We start from the raw sequence: 15,286 nt of genomic DNA, 5'->3' as shown, positions 1-15,286 counted from the left end.
GCGGAAGGCTGAAAAAAATAAGGGGAGGAAGGGAGAGGAACACATATAAACCGCACACCTGGTAGCCCGTCCAATCGGCTCTTTCTGAAGCCGTCTGAGAGAGAATGCCTTTTCTAAGCTGACACCATCAGCAGTGAGACTAGCAGGAGGCCCAGGAGCCTTTTTAAATGGCTTGTAAAATCCTATTAGTTTTCCCAACACCAGGAATCTTCTGCTGTGCCTAAAATATCTTTAAAAAATTGAGAGGCAAGCATAAGGCAAGAGGGTTCTAAGTCCAAAAACCCTCCAGGAAAGAAAAAAAAAAGAGAGAGAGATAGATAAATAGAGAAGGTGGGGGGAGGGGGGGAGAGATAGAGGGAAGGAGGGAAGGAGGGAGGGAAGGAGAGAGAAAGAGAAAGAGAGAGAGGACATCTTCTAAAAGAAGGTATTGAAAAAGAGTAAAATCGGCTTTCTCTAAATGAAGAGGCAAGATTTAAATTTTTAATGAATCTAACATAATTCAAAGATTATTCTCAAATATACACAAAAGAATTCAAAAGAATACAAAACCTTTATATGAATCAGCTTTCTAATCTTTGTGGCTCTGGGAGCTATAGTGTCTGTCACAATCACAAACATCTGCAAAGGGCATGTAGTGTCCCCAAACTCAACAAAAACTCGTCCTTAATCTTCAGGAAGTAGTGGGCAGTTGTGTGCTCTGTGGCTGGGTCCCTTCAGTTTTCCTGAGGCAGTAAATATGGTTATGAGTCTCTATATAAAATGTCCAAACTTAAACAGTAACAACCACTCAGAACTTTTAAAAATACAGTTCTCATGGGCTAGGGGCGCAATTCAGTTGGCAGACTGACTGTCCACCACACTCATTCCCTGAAGCTGGATCCCCAACACCATAAAAACTACAATTTCATCATTCTGGAAGTGAAGATAAGAGGGCCAGATGTTGCAGCCTGGGAAACATGAGACCTTATATTTAAAAAAAAAAAGGGGGGGGGGGGAGTGGTGTCACGTGCCTGTAATCCCAGCACTCAGGAGGCAGGGGCAGGCTAATCTCTGAGATGGAGCTAGCCAGGTCTACAGAGCAAGAATTCAAGAACAATCAGATCTACACATAGAAACCCCCAGTCTCAAAAAACAAAAATGCAAAAACTAGCTTAGGCAACATTAAATCTTAAGTAGCTGTAGGTCATAACTGCCTATGAGCCACGCGTGGAGCAAATATCCATATGTATGCATTTCTCCCCACAGCAAAGATCCCTGTGGTCTCAGAAGATACTGTTCAGAGACTGAAATGTAAGAACACCCATCAGAGAGGATGAAAAGGTACTGGAAGGAGAGGACAATAAAGGATCAAATAGTTAGTGTCACCTAATCCTGGCTGAGATTGAGAAACTCAGGAGAAAACTAGAGCAAGGCTGAGAATTGTAAATAAGGAGTACTGATGCACTGGGGTCAAAGAGCATGGAAAGGGTGTGGCTGGTTGATGTTTGTTTACTACAGTAGAAGGGATGCTAGGAAGTCCAAAAGTCCTCATGATGGGGGATGTACAGACAGACAATGAGTCATTCATAGACATGGACCTAAAAGAACACCCCGGTTCTAAGCAGAAAAACAAAACAAAACAAAAAAACCCAGATAAACAAGCCTTGTGTGGATTATCAAATGTGCTGAACCCGATTACAGATTCATCTCTGTAGCATGTGCCCCATCTCAGGCTGCCCTGTCCTGGCTGTCTGTCTTGGACCCTCCCAAACCAAGTCACCAGAGGCCACCACAATAAAGCAGCCAGTGAAACAGAAATGTCACATGTTCTACTTTGCAAAGCAGTTTGAAGGAAACAAGACAAACCATCATCAGTTCCAGGAATATTTTCCCTACCTTACCCAATTCGCCGAATTTATTTTCAAATACGATGTGACTTAATTGCTTTGAGAAATCTCTCTTGTACTTCTGAGAGACCCAAATGAGACCTGAAGAATAGAAAGCATCTTTAAAAAGTGGGCTAGTGGGCAGTTTCGTTAACTTACGTGGCAGGGCATCCATCCATAGCTTGTCACTTGGGTAGAGAGAAAGAGAGACATGGCTAATGTACCCCATAAACTCCACTTTTTGATGTAGAAAATAGATGGCACCCCGTATCCACTAAGAAAGCAAGCCAAATTCAAACCAGGAAAACATCTACTGGTCATTTTAACATAAATGCTCAAGCTTAACAATTTGATGTCTCACTGAGAGAATGATGGGAAATTCACATTTTAAGATTTATATTCCTGGAATATATTTCAAGAAAAAATACATTTTAAACTTTCATGCGCATCAGCAGTATATTTATACTATATTCCACAGTGAAAATATTCAAGGCGTAAATAAACTGAAGCTTTTGATTTTTCTTTTCGTCCATGGGGTGGAAAAAGAACATAGTGTTGTGTTCTATGGTTATAGATGTAGTGAGAAATATGAACATATGTGAAACCATGTCTAACCCAAGCACCAAACAGAGAAACTGAAAGAGGATTTATAAACAACACAATGAAAGCCAAAAGTATAGAAAACTAATTTAGACTGATTGCCTATTACCACTTTTACAATTCATAAAGCAATTTACTACCAATATGCTCTTGGTCCTTGAGATAAAGTGAGGTTGGACAGGGGGAGCAGTTGTTTAAAAGATCCAGGACAAGCAACCACACTTAAATTAGAGTCTGCATTCAAGCCTAATATTTTCCACCTGTGCTAAGTAAAGAATTGAACCTAAGTGACAATAGCCTAGTGAGGCAAAGCAACTCAGCAGAAAGCTGGCAGCAATGTGCTGAGGGGGCCTTGCACGTGTGATATGTGTTGACAAAAACCGGATGGGCCCTAAAACAAACTAAGAGGAAAACAGCCAAGCTTGGATACCTCAACTAGAGATGGACTCTCAGCTCCAGTCATAGCACTGCAATTCCAATTTCTAGGTTTTAAATAATTCGTCTTCCAAACTTTAATAATCGGATTTCAACGATCTTTGCTCCAGAGGCCGAGAAGTTATAAATGATACGGAATTTTCTCTATCTGTGTATTTCTCATGAAGATGGGTCTACGAGCTTTGATCAAATGCTCCCAAATGTTCAGACCCTAAATATTACACATCACTATTTTATACTCCACAATAGCACATAGCAAAGCAGGACAGTACAAAGCAGCCGGTGCCCTTTGCTCTAAGTAAAAGCAGTCAAGAAGGTGTCTAAGAAAACTTTAAAGTAATTTTGACCACAGGCCAAAGAAAGTCAAATAAAATGGAATAAAATAGCATTCTGAATAAATAGTTTATTACCCTCCTGGTATTTACAAAAAGAGAGACCAGTGATATTTCACTAATACAGTCTTTAAAGTTGTTAAAATAATGAAATTCTCACAGCAGCAGAAGTGGAGGGGGAAAAAAACAGCTAATATGAATAAAATTTTCTTTTTAATAACAAACTTTCTTCCCCACTATTAAAAAATGGTATTTCTTAAGATTTAAAAGGGCTAGCTGGTGTGGTGCACACCTTTAATCCCAACAGTCAGGTGGATCTCTACATGTTTGAGGCCATGATGATCTACAGAGCAAGCTCCAAGACAGCCAGGACTACTGAGAAACCAATCCTGTCTCGAAAAGCCAAACACAAACAAACAAAACAAAACAAAACAACAACAACAAAAAAAGCCTAATCTTTTTTTAACTTCCTTTCTCCAATTTTATAAATTTTTTTTGGGACAAACTCTTTACGTTAGAGAAAAACGTATTTATCTACCACTATTAAACTGGACTAGAAAAAAGAGATATCTCTACTTATAAATTCAAATTGCACGTGGCTCTGAAACAAAACCTTCAGTTTTTTAAACAAAAAAATCATTTACCCTTTAAATACAAATGTTTTCTGAGAAAAAGTCTTTTTTTTTTTCAAACTAAGATTTTTTAAGTGAGAAATAGGAGTGACCTGTCATCAAATTGACTATTAACTGTAAGTCAGAAAGTGACACCATAAAAATTAACAATATTGATGTATTATAGGAAACTTCACATTTAAAAAAAAAAAAACACCACAGCTAATTTGTTGTTAAGGAGATTATAAACTGATTTTGTTTTAACACCATAATATGCGTTATGATCTTCTTGACTGTTTCCCATGTCACATTCATCCCAAAACCCCGTCCATTAGATATGACAATATCTTACCGGGAAACGTGTCTCTACACACACTATTCGGCAACAGTCAGAAAGGAAACAGAGTTAAGGGTGGCAGTAAAACTGGCGCATCCCAAGCCTCCCGCAGTTTCAGAAAATAGCACCCTGTCAAAGCAGATTTTTTGTATAAACACCAGTGTTCAGAAATGTAGGATCAGTATCTGGGGTGGCTTGAGAATACACCTAGGATAGCATTGCCATACAAGCATTACTTTTGGTTTTGCCTTATAGGCTCAAAGACATACAGAATTTTCCCTTAAAATGAGAAATTTTCTTAGTGACCTTACTACAATGACAGTTATGAAGTACGTGACCAAGCAAATATCAAGTTAATTTCTTACAAAAATTTTTCCTAAACACTAGTTAGGACTTGGAATTTTATAATATATAATTTGTACTACTGGCTATAAACGTTATTTAAGCTTACATTAAAATATACTTCTTCATGTGCAAAATTCTTAAAGCATTGTTTTTCAATTATGTACCTTCTCTTTTCTATGCCAATATGTATTGCTTAAAATCTAAAAATGATAAACAATTAGCCATAAGCCAGTCAGCATCTTGAAGAAAGTTTTGTTCTTCTAAAATTAGAATAATATGCAATAGCAGATTTGTCATTAAACTGCAACATGTAGATTCTATGAGTATTATCAGTAAATGAAACTGACCCAAGCAAGTGAATATTCCTTGTATTTTGTGTCTTCCAGAGCAGGGTGTGGCCCCCAATAAGTACCCGAAGCCCGCAATTACTTATCAACAAAATGGCCAAATAAGAAAGTACCTAACCAGGATAAGCTAATCTATGGGTTCCAAAACAAAATAAAGACAGAGTGCCCTTGTTCAAAAACTCTTATTTTCAAAATATATGAGTAATTAAACTGCTGAGATCCCAGAATGCAGGAAACAGCATTGACTTCTCAGAAAGCATCAAGCCAAATTATAAACAAAACCATCACAAACATGCTATGTGGTCACCTGTCCAGGGACCATCCAAGGCAACAGGAAGAACTGAGATGGAGCAGTGAAGTAAAATAGTCAGGCCCAAGGTAACCCTCTCTAGCATCCATCCCTCCCTCCCTCTACCCTCCTCCTCCACACAAATATCATGGGGGACAAAGGTGACAATGAGAACGTGACAATGTGGCAGGCTTAGGTCTTCAAATGAGAGCAAAGGAACTGACCCTACCAGTCAGACAATTAAAAATGACAGTATTCGTCAGAGTATAGGGTCCTTTACAGAGGCAAGGAAAACAAAAGGCCTAAGGACAATTTGACACTGGGCTGCTGGTGCTTATACCGTATTAATAATATCACTGATATTATTATAACAGAAAAATATCACTGATTTCAAAAAAAATTTTTCAAGACAAGAGAAACACTTGATTATAACTTAGCAGTCAGAGTACTCTGGATGGCTCTGCTGTGTCCTTTAAGAAAACTTGGGACTTGCTTCTAGAAGAGAAAATGGAAAAGAAAAAAAATTATGTTAACAAGAAAAGAACCAATAGCTGAAGAGTCTATAGGGTTCGGCCAAAACCACCTGTCCATACAAAGAATGAAAACTATAGTGAGGACTAGGACGGAGGAATTGTGGATGGAAGCCACGGTTCTCCTTAACCTACGATGCACCGAGTCTTAATTAAAAATCACAGAAAGGGAGACTGAACTTTGTTTCTTTCCTGAAGAAAAATCTATAAACTAACCAAAACTCAAAACCAATTCCGGCTTCCAATAACTAGCATACCTTAGTAAGTGAAACAGCTTCCTCAGTGATTAGGTAAACAGGTGGGCTGCAGACACTGACCAGCACCGTGGAGTATTCGGCCACAGGAGCAGTGTGAGCTGTTGGAACAGGGTAGCCTGGCTTAGTTCCCAACACCATGCACCCTGTGGAGGAAACTACAGCCTGGCTGGGCTTAAACACCTACGCATCACTCTTTAAAGGGAAAAAACAAAAATTCCTCATGCCTTGTGACAACTCGCTCACCCAAACAGGTAAGGAGGAGCCCGTTTTAATCACGGGAACACTAAAAAAGGGCTGAGGGAGATGGTGAGAATGTTTCTTTGTGGATGTGTAGATCTCCCCCATAGCTGGAAAATAAAGAGAAGAATTCTCGGAGCCATCCAGCAACCTGTCCCTATTTGAATACCCTGACTGCCAGATGAGAAAGAAAATATAGATCCTGGAGAGCTCTTTATCCTGCACACCAAAATGGAGACTCCACGTCAGCTTCCACCAAAAGACCATCACCTAGCGCAAAACATGAAACTTGAGAAATCTGGACAAAAGGTTCTATGAAGGGCTGCCTTCTAACGCAACTAAACAGTGTTTTTATGGTCCAAAAGGTTCCATTTAGGGAAATAGGAAAAATACCCGACAGACACTCAAGTCAGTGGACCTTTGGCATTAAGTTTTGACACTGGGCTACGTTTTTATGAAAGCAGAATTTAGGTTAAGGATAAGATGGTAAGAAAAACCGTTCTTTAAGGATCTTCTGTCCTTTTAGAGGGTATTATGTCTAGGCACTACTAAGCCCGCTCTTTTGGGGAAAGGAATTAAAAGAAAGCACATTAACTGATAGCAATTCCTCCCTTTCCCACAATTTCAGAAAATGTAAAGAGAAGATAGAAGATGGAAGTTTTCATCATAATGACAGCATATTAAATATGCACACAATTTTAAATGACGGTCTGGACAGATAAAACTTCAGGTACGGTGTTTGCGCTCAGGCCCTGTATAACAGATAGGCTTTTCCATGGGATGACTGCTGGTTACTGTCACCTCTGCACCTGGTAAATCCAGTTAGGTCGGCCAGCGGGAATTCCTCAGTCTCCCGAGTGTGCTCACCAGTCTTGCACCAAGGCCGCAGAGATTTTGGCCAGGCAAATGTATGAGTGGATGCAGCAGTACCACAGTGAGCTCCCTAAACCGGGCGAGCTAGCTAAACCCGAAGCCTGCGAAGCAGAGCATCCGCGCTTCGCGCCACTAGCGCGCAGGCAGACCCGGGATGCGACCGACTGCCACCGGCTGCAACCTCGCGCGGCTGCGCCTACCACGCAAAAGGGATCTCCACGGCTCCCGCCCCGAGCGCCCACGGCCTCGCGCTACCCCGGCACACCGCGTGGCCTCTCCAAGTCTCCAGGCGCCGTCCCAGGTGGGCACACGCCAGACACCACCGCCGCGCTCCCGCACGAAGAGCAGCTGCGTGTCCTCCCACAAGGCGGCCGGAGGCTCCACAGGAAGCCGGCGCTGGGGCGGGAAGCCCCCTCCCCCACGCCCCCTCCAATGCACTCACCTGCGTCTGGGCGCAGTTTCCCGGTGGCGCTACACGCCGCGGTGCAGAGTACGTCCACGCCCGTGCACGCGGCTGGCGCCACCGGCCCCGCTCCGCTTCCAGGCCCACTCGGCTCTCGCCGTCCCCCCACCCCGCCGACCCGTGCCCACGAGGGGCGGTGCCAGGTGCCCGGTCCCCTGCAGGAACTTCGCAGGCGCTACCTTCACGGTCGCCACTGGCGTTGTCGCCCGCCCGGCCAGCGCTCCGGTGGAAGCGAGCCGGATGCTGCCTAGCGCAGCCGAGGACACCTAGTCCCGGCCCCAGAGTCCAGGCTGGAGCCCGCGGAGCAGCGGCCGTCCCCGCCCCCACCCACGCCCCCCTACACTTGCCTGCGGCTCGGCTGCAGCTCCCACGGCTCGCGCCGCCGGCCGACAGCACCGCTCACAGGAGTCACGCTGGCGGCGGCGGGAAGGCGGACTGGAACACGACGGAACCCCGCCCTACCGGCCGGCTGCTGCCTCAGTGACGCTGGGGCGCCGCGGTCCCGCCGTTTGTAGCAGGGCGGGGAGGCGGGGCTTGCCTGGCAGCGCGCCAGGAGGCGGGGCTCAGGAGAGCTCGCCACGCCGCCCGCCGGCCCGCGTGTGCCCAGCTCCGCCACCCTCAGGGGCACATGCTCCCGCCGGGCTCCTCCACTGGGCTTCCCGGGGCGGCCGGGGCAAGTCTGCATGCACACTGAGGGATTGGGACAGTGACCAGTGACCCAGGCGCAAACCGGGGTCACTTTGGGCATGTATGTGTGCGCCAAGTGTAGGTTAAATATGCGCACAGAATACCTGTTTTTCAAAAAAAAAAAAAAAATTTAAAGGCTCTCTTTTCCCCTCGCCCAAAGCCCAAAGGTCCTGTCCCTCGACGGAAAACTAAAAGCTTAGCCCCGCTGCGCCCTTCCACCACCCTAGACAGAATCTGAGGGCTAAATAAGCCCCGAGTACCTGTGCGGGGTGCTATACTCTGCTTCAGATGTGAAGTAGGAAATCCTGCACTCGACCCTGCATGCACCTGCCGTGAACCACATCCTCCCAGTGTCCCCACGCCAGCCGGGCAAAGGCCCAGCTCCGAGGGGGCGTCCGAGTGCTGACCATCCCCAGCCCGCTCCCCCACTCAGCTCAATTCCCTTTACACAGAAAAACCTGCGCCTGCCCTGGACCCAGACCCAAGATCCGGAGACAGAGCCGCGCACGTTTCTTACACCTGCTTGGCGGCTTAATTACCAGAGCACCTGTCGTACTGGGAATTTTTTTTTCTATTATTGAAAAGGTTTCTGTTTTTAACCCTTCCCTCTAGAAAACTACATTTAAAAACATCACCTGTCATACCTACCTGAAATTGCAGGAAGCAGGAGGAAAGAACTGAACAGTGGGCGATCAAGTCGCCGCAAGAACGTGATGGAGGTTACAGCTTCAAGGACATGATGCGGGTTTGATGCAGCAAGGTTTGCTAAGGGCGACCAGAGCTCCCCGCCCCCACGCGACGGGCGGGGAGGGAGGACTCCTCTATCCCAGGGATGGGAGGGGGTGCAAATTTACCCTCTAGAGGGAAGTGAAATCAGGCATAGTAAATTAGGGGAAACAATTATGGCCAAAATGGAGACAGGCCATCCTCAATTTGGGAGACCCTGGTTGGGGACACCAGAAATAGCTAATTGATTCAACACCAGCATTTCTGTGTCACCCCAAATCAGACTTAGAATTAAATGACCTTAACTGACTTTGTTCAGGTTCCTGGGAAAACTGCTCAAAGAGCCTGTGCCTCTTTGACCTCTCTCTGAACAGTTATAATATTCCCGTCCCAAGGCATGCATTATTGCTAAGAATACCAGTTTTGAAATGTTGGAGAGAAATGGGCCTACCCAATTTGTTAGTCTAGACCTGAAACCCTTCCAATGCCCTTCACTGTACTTCCTGAAGATGTCTGCTTGAAGTTAGACCTCTCTCAACAGATACTTTCCAAGTAGGCTAAACCACATCAGTCTATAATCTCCGTTCTCCTACGGAACTGCAAAACGGGTTAGCTTTATTAAAAAAAAAAAAAAAATGCCCAAGCTCAAAAGGTGGGTGGGTGGACTTCAAGGGTCTGTTAAGACAGGTTCAGGGAATGGCAGAGATAACAGAAGGAAAACGCTTTTTAATTAAACGCTTAAAAGATGACTTTGAAACATTCAACATTTTTTCTTTTTCACAGACTTGTTTGCTCAATTTTGACAAATCTCTCAGATGTCCCATTTAAGAAGCCATTTTACAAGGATTATCTTTGGAGCTCAAACATCCCTAACCTTCCTTTCCCCACAAAACGCAAGCTCCCTCTCCTGACCTTTAGGAAGTGATTATCATTTAGGAAGATAATTTGTTGGGTTACTATTGTCTCTGTTATAACCCGTCCAACTCCCCTTCACTTAAAGCCTGTCTTTTTAGGTTGCAATTAATAGTAGGCCCAGGAAATAAAACATATGCACATCCTACCCCCACTACCTTAGGAATAGCTCTAATAAACAGGGATGTGGACAGAGGTTGCAGGTTAGAATCTCAGCCAAATGGAATGTGCGTACATGAGTGGGGGAAGGGGCAGAGCCCGTTCATTTATGGGAAGCAGTGCTCGGACCTTCATCTCCAGCCATCAGTGTTAAGCGTAAACACTAAATGGCTCATTATTTCTCTCACCCTCACCATAATAAAGCCAGACCTGGAGCTGTAGTTAGGAGGGAGAGAAGATAACCAATCTCCAGGTCTGTTTTGGTAACAGATACTTGAAAATGGAAAATTGGGAACGTATCCACCCTCCAATCTGCCACAGATGTACAGCTTTCCTATTAATTCTTTATAGACGTGAAATAGGTGGGCACGTAGCAACGTGCTGGGCATAAATTAAGCAACAATGGCAACGAGAAGTCCTGTCTGCCACAGAGCTACAGGGTGAGCACTACCACCTTGCCATTCCTACTTGTCCCCCCACGCCCTAGGCAAGAAGGGGGGGTGCTGGCAGAGAGCTAGCTTTTGGAGCCAGCCTGTGGGTGGGGTAGGGGAGAGATGAACCACCCCAACCAGCTTTGTAGCTTGCCCCCCATACTTTTCGTCTCGAGCACCACTCGGCGCTCGCACGCACTCATTCGCCCACACCCCCTCGTGCCAATAATTTAAACTTCTCCAAGGCAAAGCCAGCACCTCGGTCCGCCACCACCTTCCCCGCCCTCGCCTCCCGGCGAGCATCCTCCCCCTTTCCCACGTCTACCCGGATTCGCTCTTTCGCAGTAGAAAGCCGGCTGTTTTCCCCTGCACCCGGAGAAATCACAAAAGTTAAGATGAAGCGTGTGCCTGTCTGCCCAGCGTCTAGTCCCCAACCATCTTTCTCCCGGCGTCAGTTTTTAACAATAGCTACTCGAGGAAGGGGAGCTGCAAGGAGGGGCTGAGGGCTATACAGCAGACTCAGCTCCCTGGATAGCTGCGATGCCTCGCGGCTGCCAGTGAATCCCCCTTTCCCGGAAGGCGGGCTCCGCTGCGTAGGACCAAGGACAGGGCTTGGAATCCACTGCCCAGCGCCCAGCACTGCAAGGCTCCCAAGCAGCGCCACTTCACACACAGAGCTCCAAGGATCTTATTTACGCTTTTCTGAACAAAGGGAACCTCATATCCAGTACAAGCTCAAAGATTCGGCCCCAAATTGGCAATCTTCTTTTAAATCTGAATTACGATCACTGGAAATCGTGAATCAGAGTCCTCAATTCTGGCAATGATGAGTTTTGACAGCTTCTAACCACCCCAGCCCCAGCCCAGACCCAGCCCTAAGGCTGTATGTACTTTTTCCAGGCAACTACAACTCGCTGCCTGGTGCAACATCTAAATTCTATCTGGCAATCCAATCTCCCCAGCACATGCTATCTGGTTAATGCAATTAAGCTGAGGATTTTCCCCACCGGTCTAATCTGCAAGTGAGTCCAGGCTTCTGGTTTCCCCGGTCCTCCGATTCCTTTGCGAAAGTAGAGGCATGCATTCCCCCCAACATTCAAGTTATCCCTCTCTTCCCACGAAATGAACTTCCAACCTCAACCCCAAAGCTCACTCAACATCTAGCCTTCCACTGTAGCCTGCTGTATCCTGACCACATTTACCACTTAAGTTTCTATCAGTGACATTTTCGAAAATTCAGTACGTTAAGCATGCGTCCACTGTCTTTTAGTCTGGCTCTCAAGAATTAAAAAAAAAAAAAAAAGAAAGAAAGAAAAGAAAAAGAAAAGAAAGAAAGAAAAAAGAAAAAGCAAAGCAGTCGCTTTGAAATGAGGCAAACATGTGCAATTAACTTCACATTCTGTATTCCGCTCACTTACAGGTTTTCTGGGTTTGCCAGCGCAACGCTGCAACTAATGATTAAAGAAACCAAACCGAAACTTACCTTTCTCCCTTAAGGTTTTTGTGTATGTGTATTTTTAAAGTAACGGTGCAGTTCTCCCAATAAGGATGAGCAAGAAGCTGCTGGATAGTTCTCTTAAGACAGCACGAAACCTAAACTGTGCTCGGCTTAAAAGAAGCAAATAAAAAGAAATGCTTTCGACCCCAAAGTCCAATGCTAAAAGAAATGATGAAAAAATATGAAAGGGGAGGGGAAACTTAAAAAAGAGAGTTTAAAAAGACGGAGAGACTATTCCTATTGCCGTTCAACTAAACAAAAAGGTGCAAGAAAAACAAACCAAGGAACAAAGAAAGAGACGAAAGAACGTTTTTTTTCAAAAAGACGATGTCTGTCTCCGTGTTGCTTTTTAGTAGGTCGCTACAGGAGTAAGCTGCTGCATCTCTAAGTGAGAACAGAAATAAGGGGGGAGGACGTCTTAAAAGGGAGGTGGACTGGACCACAGATTTATAGCACCGTATCACCAACCCCTTCTCTGCCTCCGCACTGCCGTGTGTGCAGCTGCTCTGCCAGAGTCCTATCCCGGGCAGCACGCGCGGAAGTATACGCCGAGTTGCGCCACAACGCAACATGCTCATCGCCCCAGGTTTCTGATTGGGCGAGACGCTTCTATTGGGGCCGCCCAGGCGAAGCTCTGCTAGGCGATTGGCTAGGGACTTATGTCACTCTTGAGAGCTCAATGGAGTCCCGTTTCAAGGTAAGTTGTGCCGGGAGGTACACACTTAACACTGGCGGCGACGGGAAATGCAAGAAGCAAAAAATGAGATGGGAGAGAGCAACGTGGAAGGGTGGAACTGTACTATGAGAGTTTACGATATGGCACCATCTATTTTCCTCTTAAGTCTTTCTGCTTCCGAAAGATTCGTTTTATTTGCCCTCACGGCTGCATCTTTGGCATATTTCTTTGTAATAGTAAACTGTCCGGTATGTATGAGTCATCAAGAGCTCCTCTTTGATTTGAGAGGGATGAACGTACTCATTACTTGTCCGCGTGCCTTTTTCGGTTTGTGTTCCAGTAATCTTTACATCTGTATTAGATATTAGGTAACTGTGTGTGTGTTTCTCTATTTTAATCTCCTCTCTCTCTCTCTCTCTCTCTCTCTCTCTCTCTCTCTCTCTCTCTCTCTCTCTCTCTCTCTCTCTCTCATTTTAGAATGAAATAAAAATGGTCTCAACCAAATCTGTACAGTTTGAACTAGCTTTCACTTTATGTCTGATTTTTAAAAAGGGGTAGCATAAACATCCCTTTAAAAAAAAAAGGCACTGAATTGATATAAGGCCCTCCCTTCACTTGAAGGTAAAAGGAGCAGCTGCATATAAAATTAAAACAAGCCACTCCTCTGCATTTGCTGCCAATACAGATCTTGAACCATGGGTTGCTGACAGTAAAGATAGTTCAGCCTATACCAGGGTTTTTTGAGTATTCAAAAGTTTGATCAGTAGACCAAGTGCTGTGTGTGTCTTTACCTTATAGATGAAGATTCTTTCATTCCAACCCCATGTTTGATTAATATTCAAGAGACTGAAGTACAGGTTTATTCATACTTATTTCTTCCTTTAAGTGAAGGTGAGATTACTAAATTTGCCTTTGCCTCGTTTTATAATGAGAAACAAGATCCACCTAACTTAGTTCATTTCCAGATAGAATTTTATAGTTTTGACAGATAGCATCAACTTCCTGAAAGAGTACATAAATTTCTTACATAATCCATCTTCTCTCAAAAAGTACTTTACTATGTTTATTTGCTCTTAGTCATTGTCCTTGACAACGTAAGAGAGGGAACGGATTAAGGATTGCAAGAAGATGGAATGTCCAAGGGTAAAGAGAAAGATGGTCTGAGAGCCAGTGACTTGGAAGTGGGAAGGAAATCCGTGTTCCTGGAGCGTGTCCTTGAGTTTGATCAATGGTTAATGTAAAGAGCTGGGGACCTGTTTATCTCCCATTGAACCTGTGTAAGAGTGTCTAAGTTGCATTACTTTGCATAACAACAACCGAAGTTGGGAAATGGGGCCTGAATCTATGTGTATAATTACCATTTATAAATATCATTTCATAGCTCCCACCTTCTACTTTTTATATAACAATAGCTCCTTGGGGCTTAATTTCAACTTAAAACTATTAACTAGACTCCAGTGAAACTACATGCAAATTAGGAAAAAAACAGTAGCATGAAGAAGTCAGGAGACTAAATATAAGAAAGACTGCACCCCTATTTACAGTAAAACCATGATACCAGGAGACTGGGTTTCCGGTCCGATTCCTTCAACTGCTGTCCCCCACCAGCTCTGTGCATGGAAAAAACATGACAACAGTCCACTACTGTCGGATGTATGAAATGAACTGTGTTTTCTTCTTACGACCGTGTTCACACCTCGGTATTGCATTAGCTTCATACATATATCATAATACATAATTGTAGCACTTTGAAGACGATTCGTACATTTGTAAATGCATAAATATTTTTATAGGAGGAAACTAATAAAGACATTACATGGAAAATAATTAAGCTGTTCATTTGAATGCAAAAAAATACTAAATTCTGAACATTTGGTATATAGGCTTTTTCTCAGTTTGGCAGAGGAGGAAATATTTTCAAAACATTGCTATATTCAACATGTTGGTTTTTTTCTTTATAGATAGCACAGATTACTTGGGAAGTTGCAAATATCTTAAGATGGCAGTTTACTCTTTAAAGAATAGAGTTGTTAAATTTTAAAACCTTTAAGTAGATAAGCAACATTTGCTTTTCTGACTTTTAGAAATAAAATAAGTGATATCTGGATGTGGATCTCACTGTGAATTCACATGCCATACCCTGAAACATTAAATTACACTGTGCTTCTGGCGATTAATGAAGACTGTGCAACCATCCCACCTAAATTAAGCACAAATTGTAATCAACACCTCTTGATTCATAGTTAAGAAAAAGAATTATCCTCAGCACCTGAACTTGCATTGGATAAACACTCTTTTCATGATAATTCAAATTCTGATTAAGTCATGTTACGTCTGACATTCTCTCTGAAGCCTCAGCACTGTTTTGACTTGAGACAGAAAGGGACAAGCGTTTGGTGAGCTTCCAAAAGCATGGAGACAAGTTGGGTGTTGGTAAAATTGCAAAGCAGTACTTTTCAAAGCTGGAATTTAAAGAATTCAATTGGCTATATTACTGAAGTTTTCTCATAAAAGAATATGTCTCTCACAGGAATACTTAAAGCCATTGTGGACAGTGCTGTTAAGATAAATAACTCCTTATACAAGCCCTTCTACGGGAGGAGAAGGGGTGACTGAACATAATTAAAGGCTCTGCAAACTACTTGTAACTTTTTAAAACAGTGAATAAAGCAATTC

General features: G+C 43.9%; 1 protein-coding gene across 1 annotated transcript in view; it reads right to left on the bottom strand.

Moving 5' to 3' along the window:
* Nucleotides 1-8,515, bottom strand: part of ELAVL2 (ELAV like RNA binding protein 2) — a gene marked incomplete at both ends in the record, with an annotated part of 116,566 nt that extends 108,051 nt beyond the window's left edge. Inside the window, one exon of the mRNA XM_080921196.1 lies at nt 8,469-8,515. The remainder of the gene's footprint in view (nt 1-8,468) is intronic.
* Nucleotides 8,516-15,286: the final 6,771 nt, after the last annotated feature.

This window comes from Micromys minutus (assembly GCF_963924665.1).
Source record: "Micromys minutus genome assembly, chromosome: 9".
In the NCBI taxonomy this organism is placed as follows: Eukaryota; Metazoa; Chordata; class Mammalia; order Rodentia; family Muridae; genus Micromys; species Micromys minutus.
This window is presented reverse-complemented; position numbering and strand designations above follow the sequence as displayed.